Source organism: Diceros bicornis, chromosome 17, assembly GCF_020826845.1.
Source record: "Diceros bicornis minor isolate mBicDic1 chromosome 17, mDicBic1.mat.cur, whole genome shotgun sequence".
Taxonomy (NCBI): Eukaryota; Metazoa; Chordata; class Mammalia; order Perissodactyla; family Rhinocerotidae; genus Diceros; species Diceros bicornis.
This window is the reverse complement of record NC_080756.1, coordinates 22,879,482-22,907,034: the sequence shown is the minus strand read 5'-3', so window position 1 is coordinate 22,907,034 and position 27,553 is coordinate 22,879,482. Positions and strand designations below refer to the sequence as shown.

At 40.1% G+C, this 27,553-nt stretch overlaps 1 protein-coding gene and 1 pseudogene across 2 annotated transcripts in view; one reads left to right on the top strand and one right to left on the bottom strand.

Annotated features, from left to right (window-relative positions):
- The window catches only part of SLC38A4 (solute carrier family 38 member 4), a 68,724-nt gene extending 49,285 nt beyond the window's left edge, over positions 1-19,439 (bottom strand). For both annotated transcript variants that reach the window (XM_058558437.1, XM_058558436.1), the window contains exon 1: positions 19,340-19,439. The gene's annotated coding sequence lies outside the window, so the exon portion shown is untranslated. The remainder of the gene's footprint in view (positions 1-19,339) is intronic.
- LOC131415553 (protein FAM186A-like) overlaps positions 17,493-27,553 on the top strand; it is a 182,709-nt pseudogene continuing 172,648 nt past the window's right edge.

Genomic DNA, 27,553 nt, shown 5'->3' with positions numbered 1-27,553 from the left:
AGAAGCCTTCTGACACCCTGAAACGTCTGAATGGCTGAACAGGTTCTTCCTCCTCTGTTATACAAGCATTTAGCATTGGATTTCGATTCTGAAGATTTGGGTTCAAGTTCTAACTCCAACATGTACTAGCTGTGGAAGTACCAACAAGTCAGTAAACTCTCTGGGCCTTCATTTTCTCATTTATAAAAAGTATATGATTCCTAGGGTGACAACAGGACGACTGAGAGGAACAAATGAAATTCACCAATTCATTTATTGAGAATCTACTATGTGCCGAAAATACACTTATGAACATGACAACAGTTTAAACTGGCAAAATAGTTACTTCTTTCTTCTCATGGAGCTCCTTTTGCCACTCTTTGGACTACAAAACTTAGAAATGTAAATAGATGGTAGCTACACTTATGTAGCAGTCAAAGAAATAGCGAAGTGGTTGTCCAATAGAAACATGTTGGACATAAAATTCTGACACATTGACCTAAAATCCTGATTCTAAATATTTCAACTTAACTAATTCTCCTCATCCAAATTTTTACCAAAGTTGAAAGGTAAATGATGAATTAGTTGTCTTTAGTCTTTTTTTTCTCTCCTGTTCCTGTTTTTAACCTGTCAATCAAGCAATCATTCCATCAGGGAGTAATCACTGAAAATCTATAATTTACCCCAAACGATGTTCATCACTGTGTCCTCGTCTTTAGGCTTTACTTCTACTTCCGAACATCTGGCTCTGTGTTTCTCTGAGTGACCACAAGCCTTAGAATAACTGGGGAGCTTTACGGTTGAGTTGATATACACAAGAGTTCTGATGGTATCTACATATGTATTAAATTATGTATTGTATGTTACATATATGAAGACAGAGATCTGTATACCTGTATCTATTTTTACATTTGTATCTAGTAGGAACCATAGTGCTTTTTTTCCTATTCAAAGCTCAGTTTTTATCCTTTGCTTCATATGCTATGTTCCTATAAGGGCATTGTTGTTTTCTCACTGTAATTCCAAATTCTTTTATCAAATATGGGACTGCCCTATGAAATGGAGAGCCTGTTGATTCTGAAGTTCAAATTCAAGGATTCAGATATGATCCCCATTCTGCTGCCTACTAGCTAAGAGACTTTAGACAAAGTGGAGTAAATGCCTCCCTCCTCTGTGCTGTCTCTGCTTCCTACAAGCTTTGCTGTTGAGCTTATATGATATCCTAATAGATTTGTCTACATCTGCCCTTCTAGACTTCGTAGTCCTCAGGAGCAGACACTGTGTCTTGTTCAGCATAGCACAGGGTCAACTGGTATAGATTCTGGAGCTCGACTGCCTAGACTTAAGCCCAAGTCCTGTCACTTATTAGCTGCTTTGACTTTGAGCAAGTTGTTTGTCATCTCCGTGCCTCAGTTTCCTCATCTGTAAAAAGGAGATAATAGTGCCTACCTCACACTGCTGTTATGAGGGTTACCTAAGTTAATATTTCTAGAACATTTAGAAGAGTGTCTGGCACATAGTAAACATGATGTAAGTATTGTTATATATGTATATTTAAAGAATTGTCTCTAACTTCAAAACCTAATATGGTACCTACTTAGTAAGTCTTTGTTGAATAAGCAGATAAGGTCATGTAAATATTCTGGAACTCAGTTTTCTCTTTAAAACTGGGTCTAATAAAAACCATTATACAAGCTTACTGTGAGGGTTAAATGAGATAATGGATATTTAAGCACTATAAACATAAAATATATTTTTATTGCTATTCATTTATAAGGGCAATGTGACAGTCACAAAATTGATCATACAATTCAATTCGTTTCAACACCTTTTGCTTTGGAAGTGTCTTGTCACTGTTTATCAGACCATTATTTCATTTGTTAAACTATTGATTAGCACTGTCGAAAAGCCAGAAAACGGCAGGTTTTAACCCTGACCCGTGGAATCTCAGAAAACAACCTCGTAATAAGACACGGTTTGCAATACGTGTTTAACATTAACCAACCAGTGAAACTGAACAGCACCATGGTACATATTTACCCCTGAACCTGTCCTCAGAGCCAATGTTTAAACATGCAAATGTCCTGGTAGATTTTAGAGGTTTGGTTAGGCTTTGCTTTGGGTTACTTTTCTTTTTGGTGAGATTGACAAAATATGAAGACCCAAAGATGTGCCAAGACACATTTTCTAAAGGCCAAAGTAAATGACCTACCTTTTGCTTACACTCCAGAACTTGAGATTGCTGGGCATTTTAGTACTAATTCTGAAATTGGCCAGCCACACAGTTGTCGTCTAATCCTAGTCAGTTGATTCAAAGGTAAGACCCCTTTAATCTTGATGAATCAGTGCATGGTCAGCTGGCGACATGAATGGAAGACTGGCTCTCTTCGAGGCAGCTTCTTGATCAAACAGGACTCCATAACTTCCATCTTCACATCTCTTAAATACAAGGAAGTCTTGCAAGCACACATAGATGCTACTTCTCATTAATTGAGGTTAACCAGGACAATACTGCTTAGAATTTGAGTTGAAGTCTAAAAGACTGCGGTGTCGGGCCGGCCCTGTGGCTTAGCGGTTAAGTGTGCGCACTCTGCTACTGGCGGCCCAGGTTCGGATTCCCGGCGCGCACCGATGCACCACTTCTCCGGCCATGCTGAGGCCGCGTCCCACATACAGCAACCAGAAGGATGTGCAACTGTGATGTACAACTACCTACTGGGGCTTTGGGGAAAGAAAATGAGGAGGATTGGCAATAGATGTTAGCTCAGAGCCGGTCTTCCTCAGCAAAAAGAGAGGGATTAGCATGGATGTTAGCTCAGGGCTGATCTTCCTCACAAAAAATAAAATAAAATAAAATAAAATAAAATAAAATAAAATAAAAAATCAAAGACTGTGGTGTCAAATCCTTTATTAGGTCCAGTTCGATTCACTCTTTGAGATTGAGAAATGAGGAAAAACACATGCAGGTGTTTTCAAATAGAGAGCTTTATAGAAATTAAAAATAACATTATTTAAAAATCTTTAGTGTTCTTATAAAATATTCTTATGCTATTTGAGAAATATGTCAGTTTTTTTACCCATTAGGTGCTCTGGGTATAATGCTGATGCAAGCTAGTCATGTCCACTCTGGTCATTTACTTGCTTTCCATTTCTCCCTCTTTCAAACAGTTGTTCTTCCAGTTGCTGAGATATTGAGCCATTTTCCCATGAGTGTATATATACGGAAGTGAATACGTTCCTGTTTTCCTCCTAAATTGAAGTATATTTGTTACATAAATATAGATGTCTTTAGGCTTAGTACCTATTCAGACTACTGAGATTCATGGTCTCAACAACCCAGTTTAATTTTTATAAGGTAAATTTAGTCTTTAAAAAAAAATCTGTCTCACTATTTGCTGGTAGAACAGCAATAACTAGTCTGCTGAATTATTCATTGTCCAATGTGTAGTCACCTAGGCTGGTTTTCCTGGGGCAATCGTTAAGTAAACAAGATTTTTATCACTCTCATGCCCAATTATGGAAAGAATCAACAGGAGCAAGATGAGGCTGCAGGGAGTTGTCGAAAGACCTCCCAGGATTTTACTCAGTGTTTTCTGGTCATGTTTTTGTCACAAGAAACATTATTTAAACATTTCTTTAATATCCAGTATAGCTTATTTTTATTACACGAATATAAGGATTTAGGAATATGTGGCAAAAAGATGAAACACATTTTTAGATGCTTTCTCAGCAGAGAAATCTCCTTATGATGACCTCAATAAGCTAAATCACTCCAGCTATCGCGAAAAATTTGAGGCTCTGTTTATTCTTTTTTTCCTAGGATTTCAGCATAAAAGTACTCAGTTTCTATATGCGTTATCACAAATGTTTATATATACCCATGAGGAATATTTGAGAGTATATATAGATTCATTTTCACTGTGCAGAAATAGATGAGGTCACAGGGCTTTGTGGCACATGCATTTTCACCTAAAGTGTTTAAAAAACAATTTTCTTTCAAAGCTTTGCATGATCTCATGGAATCACACTTTGTTATTCTACGTTGTGACTGCTGAAATGACTTGAGAATAATTGACACAAGATGTACATGAGACAGTATGCTTGTATTGAGTAGATCCGGGTGGGGGGAAATAAGTTTTCAAGGATTCTAAGTGTTTAGAGAGTTCCTATTTTGCCCTCTCTCTTTAGCTCCACGAATCATGTGGAGATGGCCTGTGTTTTATATCTTGAGTAGACTGGTAAATTAAGGCCTCTTTATTTTTTAACCCGTTATTCCTTCCTTCCTTCTTTATTTTTGCATAGAACAGTAACTTATTAAAGAAGGAGTGTGTATTCTTTCTTTACTTTTCTGCAAGTGAGAAAATATGTGTAAAGAACTTAGAACAGGGCCATGGATACAGTAAGAACTAAATAAATATTAATTGTTGCTGTTGGTTGTACATTTTTAAATCAGAGAGCCACATAAAATTGCCTAGGTACTTAATATTTTTATGAGAACCTACTCTTCTACAGTAGATGATTTTTGATTCAAAGAATCATGCATTAACTAAATCTCAATTCAAAATCTCAATTCCATTCTGTATTCTCGGCTGAAAACCAGATGGCAAATTTAATTCCTAGGCCTACCGGCAAACGTTCCAGAAATGGTCCCCAAACTTCTGTTCTTTGCAATATTCACAGATCCCAGGAGAAACAGCTTCCATTAGTGGGCCACTTAAAATATTCAGCTACTTGGGCATTAGCATCCGTTGCCTTGTGTTAACTTGTTATGGAGTTAACTTTTCACATGTAGGAAATTCTGAAAAATATATATTTATAACAGAAATGCTGAGGTCTTAATGCCTCCAGCACTGCCTCAGTCTGCTGCAATGTCTGTTTACTCTGGTCTGGTATTTAAAAAAATATACAGACTTGCCATAGCAACCACTGCAACACAAAGCATATACGTGTTTCTAAGATAAGGAGAACTTTTTTTTTTAAAGAAACATACAGAAATATGTTAGTTGTACAGGTACAGATTAGATATTCTGCAAAATGGAAATGTGTGAGTATAGTAATAACATTTTCATATGAGACAAGAATATTTCTAAATACTTAGAATAGTTCTGAGTACTTATTACTATTATTATATTTAAGGAATTTTTTAAGATTAAGGAATCCTAAAAGTGTAATGTATTTGGATACACAACAGTGACTCCAGCAAAAAAGACACAACCATAGCCACATAAGAATTGAAGTTGATGACTATTAGTTTATGAAAACATGATATGTAAATGTAATGCCTTGTTATTATTTTGCTTGATATTCTCTACATATGCTTGAAGTTTATTTGTTAAAAGTGAACCTTGAAGAACCTGAAAAAGAACTACTCTATACCTATTTCTAAAGAACGTGTATAAACATTTCTTCTATTTTTATTGTGAGAAAATGATTTGTGCTTTACTGACAGAAGGACGGGTGATTGGGCCTTCTTTTGGCCTCAATAATTGATATATTTGGGGCTTACATTGCATGGAATTTGAAACTCATCACACTTGACTATCTCCTTACTGTCACTATTCAAAAGTGTGCTGCCCTCATTTGTTAATTTTGGTGGAGAATAGAGGAGTAAAAAAAATGTACTCACATGGGCTATTGAATTATTTTTCTAAATTTCTTGCAAAACTTAAAATATTCACAAATCTAGAAACTCAGAAATATATACATATATAACATTAGTTTTATTGAAAGAATTACAAAGGGGAACCAACTGGCTTTTTACTTCAATTCTGATCAAAATTTTTAAAGAGTGACTATGTAGGAAGTAACAGCTCCGAGGGATTGGGGGATCTGGGGATAGAATAACCTTTCACCCGTTGAGAGGATCAAATTCCTGAAAAGTCCATGACAGAAGAATTCCAGGTTGAGTAACTTAATAGCTTACAAAGAAGATATGATTTACGCAGTTGGGGCTAAGCCTGCATGAATCAGTAAGATATTTTTATACTCATAAAAGTAAAAACATCACCAATGAGATTATTACATATTTAAATTGGTAATAATAAATTTCAACTTCTCACTTTTTGCTCACTAAAATGTTTCTAGAATCTTAAATTTTGCTATTGCATAGCTGAATACAGTTAAAATTAATTACTAGTAAATAAATTAATTAAATATAATACTAATGAAGTAATAGGAAATTGTTATTAATAAAGGCTAAATGTCCTTTAAAAAGTATTTTCTAGTATATATGGCTAGTAGGTATTAAATTCTGTTATCTTTTCAACAGTTAAACAAAATAAAGAGAAATCAGACTCAAGTTAAAAGCTGAAAGGTTTTGGAAAGGTTTGCTTTTGACTTGCACATTGGAAAACAGGACTGCATGCTCGTCTAGCAGAGTAGCCCAGAAAGCTTGTAAGTGAGACCTTCATAATCCATCTGAGCATCTTTTCTTATGAGGTAATCAAACGGCTTGTGTTGCTTCTTCTTCCATGCGTCTTTTGTCAGCTCTTGGTACCTACAGAGGCATGTCAAGGAGTTCTGCCACACTAGAGTCTTAAGAAAGACAGCTTAGATATATCAGCCAACCTATGAAGCACCTCAGCATGACTCACATTTTCAATCATTCCAAACCATTTCCCTATTTTATTTAAATATTATTTATCTGCTGATTTTTTTTACTTTAAAACTGACTTGTTTTTAGGCAAACCATACTTGCAGAACAAGAAAAGCAACTGCATTTTACCTTAGAAATGATTTTTTGGTGACCTTTGGCAAAAATGTTACAATATATAGGCCCCCAAATGAAATGCTTCATTCCTTAGCTTAGCTAATATAGTGAATTTCATTTTTAATTCTTATTATGGAAAATTTCAAGTTTATACAAATGTAGATGGAATAATATAGTGAAACCTCACATATGCATTATCGGGCTTCAACAATTATCAACCATGGCCAATCTTATTACATCTAAACCACCACTCTCTCACCCTGCTATTTTAAAACAAAGCCCAAATATATAATTTCCTATTAAATATATCTGTGTATATGAGTAATAGAGAAGTACTTTTTAAAAAATAGTCATGTTGGGGGCTGGCCCGGTGGTGTTGTGGTTAAGTTTGCACACTCTGCTTCAGTGACCTGGGGTTTGCAGGTTTGGATTCCGGGCACAGACTCGCACACCGCTCCTCAAGCCATGCTGTGGCGGCGTCCCATATACAAAATGGAGGAAGATGGGCACGCATGTTAGCCCAGGACCAATCTTCCTCAGCAAAAAGAGGAATATTGGCAATAGCTGTTAGCTCATGGCCAATCTCCCTCATGAAAAAAAAAAAGTAGTCATGTGGCACAATTTTTTAAATCAAAACAACCCTTCTTGTTTACTGGTGATGTCTTGCAATCTTAGAGAAAGTTGTGTAAGCACCGGGGTGAGTAGACCAGTGCATACTTTGAAACCTGATTGAAAGGGCACCATAGGTCAGCCAGGTTCTATCAGGAAGTAGTGTTAGGTAAACCACGGGTGTTAAGAGGAAAGATATTTGAGCAAAACTGGGCAAAATGTAGGCTGGAAGATTCTCAAGGAAACAGGCAAAGAAATGACAAGAAGGTGCAATTTTTTTTAAAAGAGAAGCAATTTTATGAGGGTTGGATTGAAGAAGGCAGAATATTGGAGTTTGAGGATGACAGTCATGTAAATCAACAAAATTCAGAATATAGGAAATTCTATAGGACAAATGACTGGGTTTCGTCATCAAATAAATTTCAAGGGGAAAAAAAGAGATGAGAAGTGGTTGAACCTATGGATTAAAACAGACTTAAGAGACATATCAACCAATGTGTGTGAACTCTGGATTTGGCTTCAAACAAACTAACAGTAAAAGAAAAAAGAGAGACAATCAGAGATATTTGGATACTGCCTGGATACTTGATAATATTAAGGAAATGTTGGTTTATTTAAGGTGTGATAATATTTTAGTTATTCTTAAAGACTTTTATTTTTTTGAGATACATACTGAATCACATATGGATCAAATTATATGATGACTTGGATTTGCTTGGAAATAATCTAGTAATGATTGTAGTGGGAGTAGCAGGAAGGAAAAGTGTGGGTATAGATGAAAAGCAACAAACAAGTATTGACAGCTGTTGAAGCTGGGTAAAGATGGGGTGTCATCATACTATTCTCTACTTTGGGAAATGTTAGAAATTTTCCATATTAAAAAGGTTTAATTTTTCTGGTTTAGAACGACTACCTATATTTTTCCTGATATTCTTCCCAAAAATTTGCAAGCAGAAGGAAGATACTATAAATTCCTTCAACCAAACAGAAATTTCTATTAACTAGCACTTTTGAGTTTTTCCGTTATAGGTGAAGTTAACAATGGTAGCCTATGGCATTCTGAAACATTGAAAGATTAAATTATGTTCAATAGAATTTTGGTTTTAAAATGGATCTTGCTGTCTTCTAATTCTTTAAAAATTGACAATCCATGGCGGGTATAATTTCCTCTTAACCAAAACATTGCATTCTCTAATCATGCAACAAAGAGTTTTTCCATATCTTTAGTTAGACAAGTGAGACTTCTGAGCAGAATTTTCCTCTTTTGTGCCTGTGAAATTTATGCATATCCATGTGCACGTGTGCACCTCACCCAACTTTTGAGAACGTCTTTTGGGAGGGGGGTGTTATTTTGAAAAACACTTGTACACACAGAATTCCAATTCCTTAACAAAGAGTAATTATGTAAGATATGGCCCCAGGAGCAGGATAAAATCAGAATCTGCATGTGACTGCATCTGTTCTCCCAAATCCAATGTGCCTTGCTATTTATTTAAATTATTTTCTGTTCTGTTTATAATTGCATGCTATGGTCTAAACACATCATATTTAGATCTGTAACGCAAAACACGAAAGAGGTTTGCTTAGACATCAGTGTAACCAAAAAAAGTGCTAATGGTTATGCCCTTGATTTGATTGAAGCCATGCTTCAGTGAAACATCAACCAATTTGTAGAGGAATATCAGAAAACCTAATAGTTTACATCATGTAGCTCAAACAACCAGTTAACTCATTGAAATTTTCACTTTTCTATGGTTCCAGCTTGTGTTTGTAAATAGCTTCAAGGATAGATGACTCATCATGAGACTATTTTTATTACTCTTTGAAGCTAATGTCTAGCATTTGTTCCCTTCTTCATAGAAATTCTTCCATCATTTGATTACCTCTTGCCAAAAATAAACTCTGTGCCAAACCACACATATATCTATTAGATCTGAGAAGGGAAGACTCATTCTGTTTCAACCTCTTTGTGTCCAGTCTCAGTGGGTGGGCAACTGGGGATTCTTTCCTCTTGGTTGATAGGCATAGAGGGACCCTGTCCCGTCTTATGGCAGCATTAGGGTTGACAGACACAGAGAAGCCTAAACATTCAACTTTTGTGGTTTGCATCCTCCACTCAGACCATAATCCTGTTAATTTTGTAAAGTCTGAAATCTCGTTTACTGAAGTCCTCATTAGCAATAATCATATTCGTGGTAGCCTAGCGCAGTGCCAAGCACTTCACATGTATCAAATCAGTGATACCCTCGCCTTTGGGGTAGGTGTTATTATTATCCTCATCTTGCAAGGGAGGCAACTGATGCTCAGAAAGATGGAGTAACTTACCCAAAGACCAAAGCTGGTGAAGGAGTGGCTGAGCCAGGACTCAACCCCACGTCTGACAGCAGAGCCTGGCTCCTAATGACGTTCCACTACCATTGGGTACCTATTTTGTGTCGGACACTATTCCTAACAGGATCCCAGTCTTCCAGACTTGGGACTGAACTGGAGAGCTCAGCATGGGAGCTGGCGCAAATAGAACAGGTTCATGGAAGAAGAACGGTGTGACGGCAGAGAGGGGAGGGGGTTCCAGGCAGGAGAAGAGCCTGGCTGAGGTTGACCCTGACTGCCAGGTTAAGGAGTTTGTACTTTATGAAATTCTGGTATAAAAAAATAATGTAAGCATCGTATTTGGTTTCATTCTTCAAAGTGTAGATACTGCTATAGTATTACAAAATTGTTCGAGAGTAATTGTACAGTGAATGCTTGCTTTTTGTCTACATTGATATAGTACATGAGGCATTTCTATCTTATTTTTTCTTCAGAGAAGCTCTAGTTCTTCTCCGTAAAGACAAAGTTTAAAAAACAAACCCTCCCATCACCCCTTAAAAAAAACAATGCCTGCAATGTTGGGAACCGTAGTCTCTGCGTTTACATTTCATGTCACACCCCCTAAGGACTGTCATCATTAGTCAAATAAGTAAACAGCACAATGTAAGAGAGGGAAACAAAGTCCAGTGGGCCTTTTGTTCAGTCTCCCGATGTACAGAGAAGTGTTCTCTCCCTCCAGATTACAGGCCTGAGTTACCTGCGCTCCCACACACTGTGGGACCCTATGGTCCACGCACAGGAGATGAGACCCAGAAGAACAGCCTGCAAAGTGACATGAGGTAGCTAACGTTTACACAAAATAAAATAAATCACAAAGACAGCACAAACGATTCTATTCCGTTTCCAAAGATTCAGTAAAGCAGATTTGCCTATAAAAAGAGCTATAAGTTATTTTAGTTATGACGGTCTTTCGTATGTTTAGGCTTTGAAACCAGCATCTCCTACCTGCCCTCCACCCTCCTGCAGGGTTTGGGAAAAGGAATATTTTTCTGGTAACAGAAATCATTAGAATGGAGACTCAGGGCAGCACCCTCAGTTAGACTCGGGTCTAGTCAGGGCTCTGGACTGATAGTTTGTGTTATTTTGTGAATTGACAATATGTCTCTGAAAGCCAAAATGTGATATTCTAAAAACTCAAAGGGGTATTTACACCTTCAGAGAGTAGTGGATATTTTGTTCTCTCCTCCCCTTGGGGGGTGGAGAGGGGTGGGGGGAGAGCTCTCCCATAGGTGCTGGCTGAAGGGAAGGATGCTCCTAACTCCTCTAGGGAGTATTGAGAAGTGATGCACTTCCCTTAGCTTCTTACAGCTGCCAGTGCCCAGGTTCCCCATGCTGGTGGGCATTCAGGTGAAAGATAACATCTTCATTTTAAATCAAACCTGACTTAAGCAATGTCTTGGAGAGGCTCCTCCCCCCAGCAGGTGGGGTGAATGCCAGAGTAGTATAAAACTGACAATCTCTTGAGAGTTGACGGTTGCCTTGTGCCCAAAGATGCTGTTTTGACTCTGGGTGACCCTGTCAAACTGAACAGCCACTTGCTGTCATTTCCAGCCATGCCTCTGTCCCTGAGTTATCAGCTATGTGACTGAGCAGAGACTGGCAGGGAATTCCCTATTGCAGAGGCATTGTTTTTATTAGTTTCAAGAAATCTGAGTTGTCTTAATTAAAGGCAAAAATCACGGGATAGATTATCATATGGGTGTGGAAATTTTAAAAGGTGCCCAATTTTATACTTTATTGTCTAAATACACACTTTTCTCTACCCTATTCTTTTTCTCTCTTCCAATCTTCCAGTGGCCTCTGTCTTAAATGATGATGTAGTTTATCCATCCTTTTGATCTATCACACACAAATGTCATTTTGAACAGAAAAATTTATTCAAATTTTGTCCTCACACTTTTCACCTCACCAGGCATTCTCAGTATCTCTTTAATCCAACTGAAGTTCTAAATAAGTCTATCAACAGAGAGGAAAAAACATACCACTAAATATAGTCAAGCAACTGAAATATTACTCAGCAACAAAAAGGATCAAACTATTGATACAACTCAAATGGATCTCAAGAGCATTATGCTGAATGAAAAAAATCAGTCTCAAAAAGATCACATATAGTACGATTCTATTTATGTAACATTCTCAAAAGGAGAAAAATATAGAGATGGAAAACGTCTGGTTGCCAGGAGTAGGGAGAAGGAGGTGGGTGTAATTATAAAGGAATAGTACAAAGGAGAGCTTTGTAGCAATGGAAGTTTTGTATCTTGGTTGTGGCAATGTTTGCACAAATCTATGCATGTGATAAAGTGACATAGAAATGATACACACATATTGTACCAATGCCAACTTCCTGGTTTTGATATCCTAAGAAAATCAGGTCCCACGTAACCATTGGGAGGAAACTAGGTGACAGAGATATGGGGCCTCTCTATGTCACCTTTACAACTTCCTGTGAATCTATAATTACTTCCAAACAAAAAATTTATATGTAAGTCAACCAACCATATGGACTCCTCTGCAGAGCAAGTATAAATATAGCAGAGTGACACATGCCAAAAAAGCGTCAGACATTTTTTAAAAATGTGCTGTTACTAAAGAATTGCTTCCAAAAACAAGAAGGAATAAAATAGTGATGAAATGTGTTCTCAGGACTATAATAAAATCGCTCCATTTATGTAGCGCTCTGAACCATTTGATTGCTTTTCAGGCGTTCACAAAGCAAGACTGGAAACACAAACCCTTCCAGTTAGATCACTTTAACAATCAAGGGCGGTTTGGTCCTAAAGGTTACAAGTACATTCTGCATGCATGTACCACATTCCTCCCGTTTGGAAAAATTCCAGGAAACAAGACCATAGCATGTGTAGCCCCAGGTAACACGTAGGAAATGTTTCTTAAAATAGCAAGGGCCACCACAGCCTCTCTCCTTAATGAATTCCTCCCTCTCCTTTCTTTTTCAGTTCTTTAATACTTGTCCTTCCAAGTTCATCTCACTCCCACGCGGGGCCTCTCTAGCAAAGTCGGAGCAAAGCAGGCAAACCTGTAAGCAGTGCGGTGTCCCGAGGCAGCGGCTTCCCGAGGTCCTTCCTGCGAGCCACCACCCAGCTCATGCTCCTCGCGCCCCGGCGACCACCCAGGACCCGCGCGTCACCCGCGAGCCGCGAGCCACGAGCCACTAGCCACCAGCCACCGTGGGAGATGCTGCTGGGCGGCCTGCCCCAGTACCAACACTGCAAAGAGAACAGCAGCCTCACCAGCTGTCAGCCTAAGCCGCCTCTTGGTGAATTACATCTTTTTTTTCTTTTGCTTCTTTAACATTTTTATAGTACCCTGAGTGTACCCAGTGTTATAAAATTATGCCAAAACAAAGAACAAAGTCCTTGTCCTGAGGAGTATGTAGTGTAAAAGGCACGAATGACGCAAGGCAAAATGATAAGGCAAACATAGTGTGGGGAGAAAAAGTTAGGAGTGAAAGGGAAGTTAGAATCAACAAGACTTTCAGTGGACCAAAAAACGGAAAGGCTAAGCCAGGGCCTTTACTGCTCACAGCAGAAAAAGAAATAAAGATGTGCAATAATTGCAATAGTAATAGTAACATTTTTTTGAGTGTTTCTTATGTGCCAGGCAGTATCATCGAACCAATTCTATCAGGTAGGTACTATTATTATATCTAATTGGAAAACCAGGGTTTCTTTTAGCTGTTTAATTTAACAAACACCTCTAATGCTTACAAAGTGCCAATTATGGTTCTAAATACTTTACACATATTAACTCATTGAATCCTCATAAAATCTTTATGAAGTAGGAACTATTTCCCTCATTTCACAGATGAAGAGAATGAAGCAGTCAGGTTAAATGACTTGCTCAAGGTCACTGAGGTAGAAAGTGGGAGGGCCAAAATTTGAACCCAGGGAGTCCAAATGATAAAGCCAAGATCTGAATCCAGATAGCTCAACTCTGATGGCACTCGGCTTCCTATCCACACAGCCTGACGCACAAGCCTGCATACTTAATCACAGGCATCAATGTACACTGAATAAATAATTTAAATTTAATTTGAAAATACTTATATTGACTATCAACAATGAACAAATTCACTTTGCAAAAGCCTTTAATATTGCAATGAAAAAGTGTTCAGTTGAAGAATAAATCCTGTTAAAAAAAAGAGAAAGATGCAGGTTTTCCTTCATTCATTCAACAAACATGCATGAGTGTCTGCATATGCCAGGCACTACGTGAGGCACCAGGGCAACAGCAGTGACCAAAAGACACGAAAATGAGAGAAAACAAGGGAACTGGAGCTGCTGTTCATTTTAATGATGGATACACACTAGTTTTATCAGGAGTAATAGGGGCCAATAGCCAACAGGAAATAATGAACTTTTCAATCTTATTACGCAGGGAATGAAGTTATTCTGGGCTGGCCAGTCCTGCATCAGTGTTACATACTTAGTCTTTTCTTCATTTTCTCTCTTCTATTTCCTTCATTTTAATTACGACAGTGAGAGGAAAACACATTGTCAAAGAACATTTAGTATAGACATTTGTTAATATTTCTAACAATGCTTTGCGTGGCAGATAATCATAATAATAACAGCTATCACATATTGAGCGCTTACTCTGTATCAGGCATTAGTCTAAGCATTTTACCTGTGTTAACTCATTTAATCCTCATAACAATCTCAGGAGGTAGATGCTACTATGATCCTGATTTTATAGGTGAAGAGACTGAAGGTCAGAAAGATTAAGAAACTTGCCCAAAGATATAATGCTAAAAAGTCGTGGATTTAATGTATGAACGGAAATTAGGTTTTAGATTCTTTGTAGATTCCATTTACCCTTTGAATTCCCTTCCTCATAACAGTATGAGTAAGAGTATTTTACAAGTGTGGAAATGGTGGAGAGGCATGCAGACCTCTGATCCTGGAATGAAAAGTTGGTATAAAAGATTCCTAAAGAAAGAAGAAACATGGGGAGTTAAGTTTTCAAAGTCTATTATCAAAAGCCAAAATCTTAACTGGCGTAAATATCTACTTTGGAGATAGGAGGGACAGTTCATTCCCCCAACTCACCTTATTTTTTGAAAATACATTTTTATTTCCTGACTCCTTATAATATAGTAAAATAAAAAATAAAACCAATAAAAACTAAGATAAAGAGAGAACCCTCTCCCACCACCAGCATTTGTTTGGAAGTCTTCTTCACGACTATGTGGGTTGTATCTATGCTAAAATAAGCTATCCCCTTGAGAACAAGAAACATAATTTGGTTTTCCCATACAGGGGACAACAGAGTCTCGTCCTTCCATTTGAGCTTGGATTTTAAAACACTAACATTATAAGGAATCTAAAAAACTATAGTTCTCTATTATAGGGCCATAATAAAACGATAAAATAATAAAATGAATCGCTAATTCCTGTATTCAGTCATTTTGTCCACAGTTCACTTCCAAAATCCAAGGGAGGGGCAGAGAGCTATGGGACACTTGCAGAGAGAATGTGCAAGAACCTCCCAGACCACGTCTTCCGCCTCGTCTACCTTCTAGACCACACCTCCCTCCCAGCCCCTCCCCTAGCATTCCCCACTTCCCAGAACTGAACTCTTAAATTCCCAAGTGGCTCCCACCTTCTCCTTTCTCGGTTCAGGCTGGTCTTTCTGTTGAGAATTCTCTCCCACTTCCTCCACTTCTTTGCCTGGCTAACATTTATTTCTGCTTCAAAACCCAGCTCAGGCATCACCTGGTCTTGAAATGTTCTCTGACCCCTTTCCTAAGCCAGGTTCAGTGGCAGAGCGTTCAAATCTGATCTTTCCCTGGCCCTTAACATGCTGTTAATGCAACTGTTTGCTTATTTATTCTTCCCCCCACTAGACTAATTCATTTATTCAACAAACATTTCTTGAGCACCTAGTCTTTGCCCAGGACAGTGGTAGGTGTTAGGGAGACAGGCATAAAAGAAATTCCCTAACACGGTTCCTGGAAGATAGTAATACTCAATGATGGTTTGTGGAATGAATGAATGGAATTAGGTCATTACAAAAATAGTGAAGGAAGTCCAGAGGAAGATTAGCAGTCCCATGAAAGTGATTTGGTTTTTTCCGTTCTCCTATCTCTCGCTTCCTTCTTTGTTGTGTAACATCTTTCTAAGTCTCTTCTTTCCTTAAGTTTTTGTTCTCCCAGTAGTGTTGATCTTACTGCTGTCTTTACTGGAAGGAAGAACTTGGGCGTAAGAGGGACTGTCACTTCCTAGCTGTGTGACCCTTGGCTCTTTCCTTAATTTCTCTGAGCTTCAATTTCCTGCTCTGTAAAATGGAGCTAACAAACACCCATGGTATGGAGAACTGTGTGATGATGAAATGTGATTCACATATGTAAAGGGCTTAGGTCAAAGGCTGGCTTCGAGAGTCCTCCTTTCCTTTCCTTTGTCTCTTCCCTACTCCCACCCCTCACCCTTCCTACAAGATGTCATCAGGGCGGTGGTGGCACGCCAGATGATTTCAGGTGATCCATGGAAGTGCATTTTAAAAAACTCTATTATTATTTTGATATATATTAAAAATATGTAACTAGTGATTAAAACCCATTAAACCTTTGATTTTTATAGAATTCATTGCTTTGATATGTAAAAAGTAAAAAAAAAAAAGGAGTTTAAGTTTTTAAAAATAGTTAGAAAATAATAATGAGTCAGTACAAAGGGTAAGGGGGAAAAAACGGAATAGGTACCTGAAAAACACTGCAGAAATGAACAAAGACAATGACATAGAAGAAGAAAAACATTTAACGCAGAAGTCCACATGGTGCTATATTTATTATGCCTGCCCTCAGCGTTTGATAATCTGATAGTAACCATAGTTATACTATGCATTTTTCAAATGTCACTTATTAAAAAAATCCAGTCCTGGGGCTGCAAAGATTCAGTCTTGAGCTGCATGATCATGTCTTTGGATAGGATTAGTCTGTAGTAGATCAAGAAGTCAGCTTTGGGTCCCTAGAAGTCACCTGTGCAGTTCTGCCCGTGAAAAAGTGCAAAGTGAAAGAGAACTGTTCATTTACATTGAAGAATAATGAATGTCCAAATAGAATTTTCCAAAGATGTTCTGTGTCCCCATACTGTGTGTCTTCATTTCCTGATCTATAAAATGGGTATCATAATAGAATCTCTCTCATAAGGTTGTTATGAGGGTCAAATAACATAAAAGAAGAGCTTAGTAACACATAAGGAATATAATAATTAATATGTATGGGTGAGCCATTATTATCATTAATCTAGTAGACGCTAGCCTCCTGCGAACTCTGGCAGAAGAGCTCCTATCCCTGCAGCCTCGAAAGTTATGTATCCCCTTTGCCAGTCTTCCTGCTTTTTGATGTTTTGTGATAAAATTAGCCCAAAAATCTTCCTGACTCTGAACACATGGTATTCAGTAATTTGGGAAGATCAGATATTCTCTTTAGTGTCTCTGTCACAAACTTCTACCCAGAACACAGATTTTCTGTAGATTGATTTTTTAGAATTTGAGAGAGTACATCACACACACTCAACCATTTCTTGTGTTCTGTATGGGAGAGTCCACTAATATCACCGACTCATTAGGGACTTGTTTGGGGTGGGGACAAAAAAAAAAAAAATGAGAGAGAGAGGACTAATTTCCCCACCCCAGCCCCACAAAAAAGTTAAGGTCTATAAAAGGCAATAACCAAAGTTGAAACACATGGAAGCTGTAGCCCTAGTTACCAGGCCCTGGAAATTGTGATCTAGGTGTAGGATGCTCTCTTTACAACATAAGACAACTCAGTCATCATGATTATGTCTGCGCTGCCTGGAAGCAAAAAAACATGGATATAGGAAACCAGGAAATTGGGAAACAGGCCATCCACGGTGAAGTCCGCTGCCTCCTCTCCTTAAGGGTGAGAAGCTGTGCAGCTCCCAATGGATAACAAAGAAAGCAGGTCCGCGAGCCTCGGGGGAGGGGGCTGCGGTGGGAAGAGGGCAGCCAGGGTCCGCTTACACCTCCAGGGCCCCGCTACTTCCTTCATCTCTTTTCTCAGGATCTCAGATCCCCCTGAGACAGGTAGAGATGCACTTTTCACATTGAGAAATACATATCAAGAGCCAACCGGTCCTCCTCCAGTGAAACCAGGCCCAGGTATCTAAAGGGTCCGCGGAGGACTGCGGCCCGGGATCTCCCGGCCCTCGCCGTCTCTCAAGGCCCCCAACCGCTACCCCCTCACTCCCCTGATCACGCCCTGGCACACTAGCGACCAAGTCTCCCGCGCCTGGGTTCCCAACTTAGTTCATCCCCTTCCCTCCAACCAAGTCAGCAGCTCGGCGCGCATCCCTGGGCTGGTCCCGGCGCGCACAGAAGGGACACTCTCTCCACCTCTCCCTGCTGCATCACTGAAAGGAGCTGGGGGACTCACGGGTTCCCTCACTCCTCGCCTTTACCCCCAGCCCGCGCCGACCGGGGGCGCAGCGCCCACCTGTGCCAGCGACAGGCGAAGCACCTCTCCCTGCTCGCTGCCCCCGGCGCACGGCTGGCTGGTCCCTGCGTTCAGCTCTCTCTCCTGGACTCCGGGGTGCTCCCGGCTCACCCTCCCAGGGATCCCCTGCGTCCGGGCTCCCTTTTCCCTTCTCTCTTCCCTTCATTCTCTCTTCTCTCCATTTTCCCTCCCACTCCCACCCTCTTGAGGTCTGGCCTTTTATCATTCTTCCCTTCTCCTCTCCTCCGTGGGCTTCTCCCCTCTTCTCCGACGCCCTCTCTCCTTTCCCTGGACGCCACTCGCTTTTCCCGCTCCGTATTTCTGCACCGTCCCTCCCTTCTTTCCAGCGCGCCCCAGGCTTCTCAGTCCGACAGCGCCGGACGCCTCCCTCGGGACCCGGGCTCAGCGTTCGAACCCGCCCACGGCCGGGAGCAGAGGCCCCCAGACCCAGCACTGCTCTCGCCTGCCTCTTCCCTACAGGAGACTCCCCGGGGGATCCCCGGGCAGAGCCTCCGACCCGGGGAACTGCGCTGGCCTCCCGGGCTGCCCAGCTGTCAAGGACGACCGCTCTATTTTGAGTGCTGCACCCAGTCTCCCCGCCCGGCCTGGGTCCCGCGACTCGGGTAACACCTTGCCAGCAGGATCTCGAGGTGACGCAGAGCCAGCTCCCGCAGCGAGGTCGGGTCCCCTCCACCAGGCAGGCGGCGCCGCCACGGCGGTGGAAGCGGTCCCAGTACACCCAACTCGAAATCCAAGCGCCGAGGGAATCCCGGGGCCGCGGGCGGGGGTGCCCCACGCCCCAGCCACCCCCCTTCTGCCCCCCGGGAATAGGCTGCCTTGGCATAGCCACCTTTCCTTGCAAACGGAGTCACACATGAGCCTGCCCAGCCGGTCTCCTTTCCCTGCGAGTGCTCTGGTTTACTTAATTTCTAGTCAACCTGGTCATTAGCCTGCAATAACCCACGCAAAGTGCGATCCTCTAGAAAACGGAAAGAATAAATAGGGACCATCAACAAGGTATGACCAGCAGCAACGCCTAACCTAAGCCCCAGACGGTTGAGGGACTGGGCTGCACACGTGTGAGTGTCCCCGTGCGGGCACACACACACACACAAACACCCAGCCCGGCTGGGATCCAGCCACAAGTTTGCACATTGACACGTCTCTAAAGTCCAACAGAAAATATACAAAGCTCCACTCACCTGCCTCTTTTTCTACTCTCTTCCGATTAGGATCCAGGGGAAGTATCGGAAAAGGGTGGATAGAGGGACCCTTCTTTCTTTTCTTTTCGCCTTCCTAAAGAGTGGAAATTTCCATCGTATGATAGGGGGCGGCATCCCCAGTGTCGCGTTTCCTGCGGACCCTCCCTTCGAGCCCAGCCGCCAATCGCCAGGCGGCAACCTGAGATGTAAACAAAAGCATCCTCCCAGGTGGGGCTGAGTTGTCCAGCTGTCCCTCAAGAGGGAAGCCTGGGAGCTGCGAGCCCCTGCGCTTCCTTCCTGGGTCCCCAATAACAGAGAAAGTCTTGGTGTGAGTGAGTTGGTTATTATTATTAGTACTAGTATTTTTGACCATTAAGTTTCTTCATTAGTCAAGGTTGCTCTTATTGGATCTGTCCTACATGCAGGAATACAGGTTGATCTTCATTTTGAGGTCTGTAAAAGGGTCTCTCAGGTTGGTGACTCTAAACTTCCTCCAGGTTTGTGGATGTCAAACCTCAACTTGACATAAAGGGAAAAAAATAAACATTTGGGGAAGGGGTACAAATGAAACACCTGTCATTCACGGTAAAAGTTACTTTATGCAAGAGCCAAGCAGGGAATAACTTGCTACCACCTAGCCACGGGTAGGGGTCTTTGTGGTGATTTTTTTCCCTGGGATTTCAGTTTAAGCATAATCCTCAGATATATGAAGAAGAAATTAGGATATAATAAGTAGCACTATAATTTTAATTCCTTTTAGTAAAGGCACTACCTACCATTTTAAGGAAAACTTTATATTAAAACCATTTTCAGATGTTAACCAGAATTCTTGTTTCAAAGAAGGCCCATGTTCACAACCTCCTGTTTATTTAGTACTCATTTGTCATTCTTTAGGGAAAAAAAATCTTCTCGTATGGAGACTTGACCCTACAGTTTAGCAAACTCACCAGGCAACACAAATTCCTTTCTGAATTCTCTAATATTCAATTGAACTTGATTCACAATGGTAAGTCTCACTGTTTGTTCATACCATGAATACCCAGAACCATCTCATTTTACAGTTCCCATTAGCTAAAACACCAGCAGCACTTTAGCACCCTAAAAAACAGGATAACAACATCAAAAATCCACCCAGATGATGTATAATAATCAGGAACATTAAAAACACGACATTAATGCACACATCCACACATCAAATTGTACTAAAACCACCCAACGAGGAAAATTCACTAGAAAGATGATGCAATAAATATCTTCACTGGAGTTACTATTTTGGAACTTAGAAAAAATAGATAAGAAGCAGTATATAAGAAATATTTGTTTTATGAAAGCTGATTATCTACTATCTGACCAAATATGGTATACTTCTTTAGTTTCTCATAACTACAAGTTTCCATTTTGTGAAATTAGAATACATCAGAATAATTTTGAAGTCCCTATAAGCTTGTGGAAACTAGATTATCTTTACACCATCACACTGTTCCATTGATTCTTATTTAATAAATATAAGCAGCTTTTACTAAGCTACTAAAATGTCAAAATTGGTAGGATTGGGAGAGGGTTACTGAGAGATCAAGACAGGTATATATTTCTCTCTGCCTAACCTGAGATTTAGTAAAAGCAAAACCCAGGTATCTAAAAGGAAAAGCCATTCCAGAGAAAGTGCACCTGAAGATGGGATCAATGCATTTCTAAGCCAGATACTAGTTTACTGTGCAACTGCTCAGCTTTTTAAATGAACTGCTTATGTAATCAATTCTTGACATTTATATCTTAGCTAGTACAGAAAAGATCAAAAACAGTGATTTATTGCCTAATTTATTAGAGAACTATGGGTTACCCATCTATACATGCTGTTAATACTAATCAGATCATAGGTTGAGGTAAAATGAGTTGCATTCGTCTATAAAGCAAGGAAGTGCTGAGTAAAGGTCAAATTTGTCATCCTTTGTAGCTACTGCACATCATTAGAGTTTTAGAAGAGCTCAAAGCAATGTCTGGGTGGTGCGAGTCAACTGACAGCCGTTATCTCACATGCTGCAGTCAAAAACTTGAGCTATTAATGGCTATGCTGAATTGACTCAACAGTCCTCAAGGCTGTGTTTTAAATCAGTATTTGAAAGAATATGGAGCAGCTCTCACTAGCAACATGAATATCTCTGCTGGACCACATTGTGAAACACATTTTGATTTATCATCAGATCGTTGAGTCTGGAGCAGACTGCTTGAGTCTGAATCCCAGAGCCACCGCCTACCAGCTGCACAACCTTGGCCACGGTGACTATTTCAGTTCTTAGTGACACAGATCCTCCATCTGAAAAATGGAGAACGTTTCTTGATACATTATTTTCCTGACTTATGTTCTTTTCAGACAGTACTACACATTCACCTAGTGATAGAGGAAAACAAAATGTTTGCAATCCAGAACAAAGCTTACAGAGCAGTTAGAATTTACCAGCATTTTGACAAAGCTGAATTGATTGAAGCTCTCCACTCTAAAATTATATTAACACACTGGTCCTAGAAATGGTTATTGGTTTTGCTGTGGATGCTTTTGTTTTAAGAAAAGTCTGTATAAAAAATATTCCCCAAATATATTCTTTTAACTCAAGCTAAAACTTGAAAACAGAGTTCTACACTCCAATAAGTTTGGAAAACACCATGTTAAAGTTTTGGTGGGGTTCCTCAGAGGTTTGAATCAGTTTCTTTAAGTTGAGATGGAGCATGCAGTATTGAGAAGGAGCATGAGCCCTTTTTGGAGGAACATCTCTAAGATCTAACGATCCAGAGAACAGCCACTACTAAATTTTGGTATAAATGAATGCCTTAGGAAGGAAACAGAACACAATTATTATTCAAATATGGTACGTGTGAAGTTTCTTGGTTTATGTATTATCATTGTGAAGTTTGATAGCAGTGATTTTAGTAGGCTTTTGTATATTTTTCTTTGATAGTACTTTTAACATGGATTATTTTTCTAGTTAATAATTATTATGATTAGTAAAGTGGCTTTAGGTTACAAAGCACCATAGCATATGTTATGCCACTTGATACTAAAATAAGCCAACCATGTAGGTATTATTATTTTCCCCATTTGGTGGGAGAGGAAAGTGAGGTTCAGAGAGCTTAAGTGACTCTCCAAAGACACAGAGCCAATAAGTGACAGACTAGAGCATGAACAAGGTTTTCTGGCTTCAAATTCAATGTCTCCCCTTCCACAGCTCACCTCCCTTTTTTTCTGAACATTTTCTTTACTAAAATTGATTGCTGTTTTCCTGCCTACAATCTAGCTAACCCTAAATGGCATGCTTTGCCATAAGCTTATAATTTTTAAAATAATTACTATAAAAGTAATGATCTGTTTTTTTATCATAATTACATGAGCCTCTATAAAGTTTTAATGTCAGTATAATGATTTTATTTTCTATGAATTTGAATTGATTTATGTGAGAAACTGAGTAATACCATGAATTAAATTTATGGTTGAGTTTCTTTAGTGTCATGTTCTCTAAATGGGCTACTATTTCTTACCGGTAGTAGGAAAAAGACACTTGAATAGATCACTCACTGTCACAGTTTCACACATGATGAAACAACTAGATATTGGATCTCAAAATAGAATTATCAAACGAGATCTAGGATCTTAGAAGATCCAACTCTAGTGTCCAAATCGGGATGTCAGGCCCAGACTCTGAGCCCATCCATGAGGTGAAAAGGGAGAGCAGAGCCCACGCTGCACCCTGACTTAGCTCAGAGGAAAACATGCATCATGTGGTCAGTATTCAATACTCAGCTGCAGGGAGGTTGGCCTTTGTCTCTCTGGTCTGGACATGGCACTACATGCACACAGCTGACCAGTCATTCACCTTCCGTTTGCAGCTTGACACTCACGGCACCGGTCAACTACACCCCTCTGTATACCCCCTGTTCTAAACACTCACTGCCTCCCAGCTCCCCAGTGCCATGGTCTTCCACGCATTGGTGCTTTTGAACACACTGTCTCCACTTCCTGGAAGCCCTCGCTCCCAGCTCTGCCTGTCAACTTCACCTTTTACTCATCTTTCAAGCCCCAGCTCATATGTCACCACTTAAGTGAATGAAACCTTCTCCAACTCCTCTAGCTATTTGTTTTTTCTTGGTAGGCTGGGAACATGGGGTGATTGGGAAGCTGGCAGAAAGGTGGGAAAAGAGAACTAGGATATTTTGGACAGAGAGAATTTAGTACTGACAACCACCCTGTGAAGTGAGTGTTTTTATCTCCACTTTTCAGGTGACAAAACAGAGAATGAATGAGTTAAGGGGCTTGCAAGAGGCAGAATTAGGACTCAGGTATATGTGATTCCAAAGCTGTCCCCATTCTGTTCCATCACTAGACTTGCCTTCATTTGGGTTCCAGAAGCACATCGTAGTACACTGTTGTGGCCCCCACCAGATTTCAATCCCTTAGCAGCCAGCCCCTGTGTCGTTCTTCTGTGTTCCCGGCATTTGCCCCAGCATTTGGCACATAGGTACTCAGTGGATATGTGTTGAACGAGTGAATGAACAAATGAAGAACACCCCTATGATTTGCATATCTTAACAAACACCATCTGTGCCTGAGTTATTTGTTAAATAAAGTTACCTGTGATTTATACCTAATTATATTTTGTATCTTCTATATTTTTCTCTAAAGTTAAGAGGCATCGTGATTAGGTGGCCAGTTATAATTTTGGTGCCCAGAGAGACAATCTATGATTGAGTCTGCCTGGCTACCAGCTACTCTGACCTGCTTTGCACAACTGGTGTTTGAACAGAGACTGACATTGAGTTGATGTTGCCAGGTAACGCAATAGCATGGCAGCTTTCAGAAAACGATATTAAATTACTCTAAAAGCAAATGTTACCCTCTGTGATATCCCTTGAGAGTTAGAAACTTATTCATGTCAGTCTTAACTTCATTCTTCCTTTATCTGGAAAAATAAAAGGAAATGGCTTATCACCAAAAACTAGACCTGTTTAACGAGAATTATCACATTAAAAAAATGTGTGTGTGTGTGTGTGTGTGTGCTATGTTTACCAAATGTACAAGAAGTAGAACATGTGAAGTTAAACACTTTGTTTCTGATTTCTGGAACCAGCCTCCTAGGTTTGAATTCCAGCTCTGATACTTTCTAACTAATAACTAGTTGTTAGTTTTACAATAATTAGAAAAATTAACCTCTTTATGCTTCAATTTCCTCATCTATAACTTGAGGATAACAATTGTACTTATTCATAGAGTTGTTAAAAAAATTAATTGAATCACTTAAGGCACCTAAACCACATATCCTTAATCAAATGGAAAATGCTGATTATAGTCACATCATTTGTTAGTAAAAAATTCTTATAATTACCCCAAAACTTCATTCTATTCCCCTGGGCCTGCTTCCTCATCCTCAGTACAAGAGGGCGGACAATCTGATCCTTGCATCCCGTGCGATCTTAATGTTCTACAATTGCACAGCTTCTGGGTGTTTATTTCTTCCCTTGTTGCCACAACAAAACTTGAGTTTCCTTTTATTTGCCTTCTGAAGAGATGGAGAACAGGAAAATATTATTAATCTATTTTCTCAAGACTAAAATTTTCACAAGACTAAATCTAAAGTTTTCACAAGACTAAATCTAAAATAAAACAAAACTTGCGAAGTTCCATGAAAACATTTAGCTTTTAGTCTTCAAATGCAGGAGATGGATGGTATGAAAGAGGTCAGACTTCTGAGCTTATTTCTCCTTTGTCCTCCAGCATTTGGTTGTTCCAACGTTACAGTACTGCTTCTTTCTCATTGTACAATAGGTCATGCGCATGGATCCTCTTGAGACTGTAAGTTCTGTAGATGCTTTGTCAAAATGTATTTGCTGAATAAATAAATGGATGGATGGATGAGTAAATCAATTGATGCTTCTCTGTTTTTCCAGAAGCTTGAAAAGTTGAGTAATAAGTTCCTTAAAGATAGGAATGGAATTTTATCAAACCAAAACATTTCAGGTTGAAATATTACTGTGAAGAAGACTTTGGAATTTATTGGTTTTAAAATTATTACCTGGTTTTACTGGGAGCCTTATGTTACGTCAATGTGGAAGGGGGATATTCCTAACCTACATGGGCCGTTGGAGAAGTGGAGTCTTACTGGGGTGGTCTTCTGTGCCACTCCAGGCAACTGCCACTGACCTAGGGGGATTCTGCCTTGTATTCCTCTTGGGGGGCCAATGCTCTCCCAGCCCCTTCTCTGGTGGGGCTTTCAGCAAAGTAGGAGGTCTGGGATCTTCTCTTTCATGGCCATCCTACCTGGTCAGCCTTCAACGGCCTACAAATGCAGGAGTATGTAGATATGCCAAATTCTGAAGAGTGAGACACATCTCAGAAGGGTATTCCAAAGTGGAAGGAAGTTTGAAGGTTGACATTCTGACTAATTTTACTGCACAAATGAAGACTCTGACACAAAGCCTCTTGAACGCTGCCTTCACTTGCGGTGTTTCTCCCCTCTGGATTCTGCCTGAGCACAGGTGGCTCTCTACTCAAATCTGGTGACCCAGTCTCCTCCCTCAAGAAACCCAGTCTTGTCCACATTTGCTCATCCTCTGGCTTAATGATTTAATTGGGTACCTCCTTAGTGCTAGGTGTTAGGGACAGAACCATGAGCGAAAACAGACATAATCCCTGTCCTTGTGGAGTTTATAATTTTGTAGGAGGAAATATTTTAATCAAAGTGTGACACAAATAAATATAAAATGACAAAGACTGCAGTGAAGGGAGGATGCACAGGGTCTAGAGGAAGACTTCCGTGAGGAAATGACTCTTGAGGATGCGTTTGAGGAAAGTTTTTGTTTCTTAAGATGGTAGCAACTTTGGCATATTTATATGCCCACAGGAAGCCCATGCCTGCGGTTGAGACAGGATTCGAACTGGTGCTTCTGAGATGGTGGGAAGGGTGGATCTGTCTCAGGTGGAGTGATTGCCTTAGGTAGCAAGAAGGATGCCTCAGTTTTCTCTACTCTTTCTCTCCAGAGGCAGACAAGCTCTTGTCTCCAAAATGGGATAAATGAGGGGCCCTGATCCCCATTCTGTCTCCCCACCAGTGAGAGTCAAGGGCTGGCTGGCCTGTGTTACCATGTCCCCTGTGAATCAACAATTCTCACAGAGACATGCATTACTCATCTAGAGATAAGCAGAGTTACCCCTCCTTTTGCCTGATCCTTTAGGAATAACAGAGAATCCCACTCCACCCCCAGTATAGAGCTTTTGACTCTTTTTCTGCCCCGCCTTAGGCCAGCCACGTTGCACTAAAGATCATAGTCCACTGGTTCTCAGTGTTGTTCCCTTTGCTGTCTGAAGGAATGATCCAGCTTGATGGAATCTTTTTGACACCAGATCTTCTGCTGATGATTGATGTCAGAGAAGGAGGAATCTGTTAGTTCAACTTGCTGCAAGGAGTTCAGAGGGAAAAAAGATTCTTGTTCTTATAATAAGCCAGACTGTAAACTGGAGAGTGCGTCTGAGTGAGTTGGTAAGGAATGAGCTTCAAATGCTTGGACATTGAGTACCACTATTTTGAGGAGGGTCTGGTACATGAAACAGAGAGAGGTTCCTTTAAATCTTAAACAAACAAACAAAGAGTGGGAAAGTCAGTTTGAAACTGAGATTTACAGTCAGTCCCCGCATTTCTTCTTAAACTTATGTTGACATATTGCAGCACGTAGTATGTTAGGAAAGATGTGTTGCAATATTTAATGTGTAAAGGACAAAGTCACACCTCAATCCTAGGTTCTGGGTTTTGTGTTTTTTACTGTAATAAATTTTCATGCTAGCAGTTTACCTTATAATGTAAAGGGAAAATCTCCCCAGATAAACTTGGCCATCCCTATTCAAAGGTATGAGCTAGTACAGAAGTTTGTCAGATGATCACGGCAATTGGTTTCCAAATATAAATTTCAAATATCCTCATCAAATCGAGTCATCTTCTCATAAACCTGTTATTTTGTTACTCTGGCTCTCACTTTAAAATCATCCCACTACATAAGGTCCCCACTCTTTACCTAAGCACACCTCTCCTTAGGTTGGCCTTAGACAGAAGAGGTAAATTGGATGGAATGTGACTTGGCACACTGTCCTACTTTCCCCTTTGAGAGTCCTCTGGTCCCTACATGCCTGTCTATAGTCCTAATTCCTATTTTTTGTGGGACGAGAAAGAGCTTGCT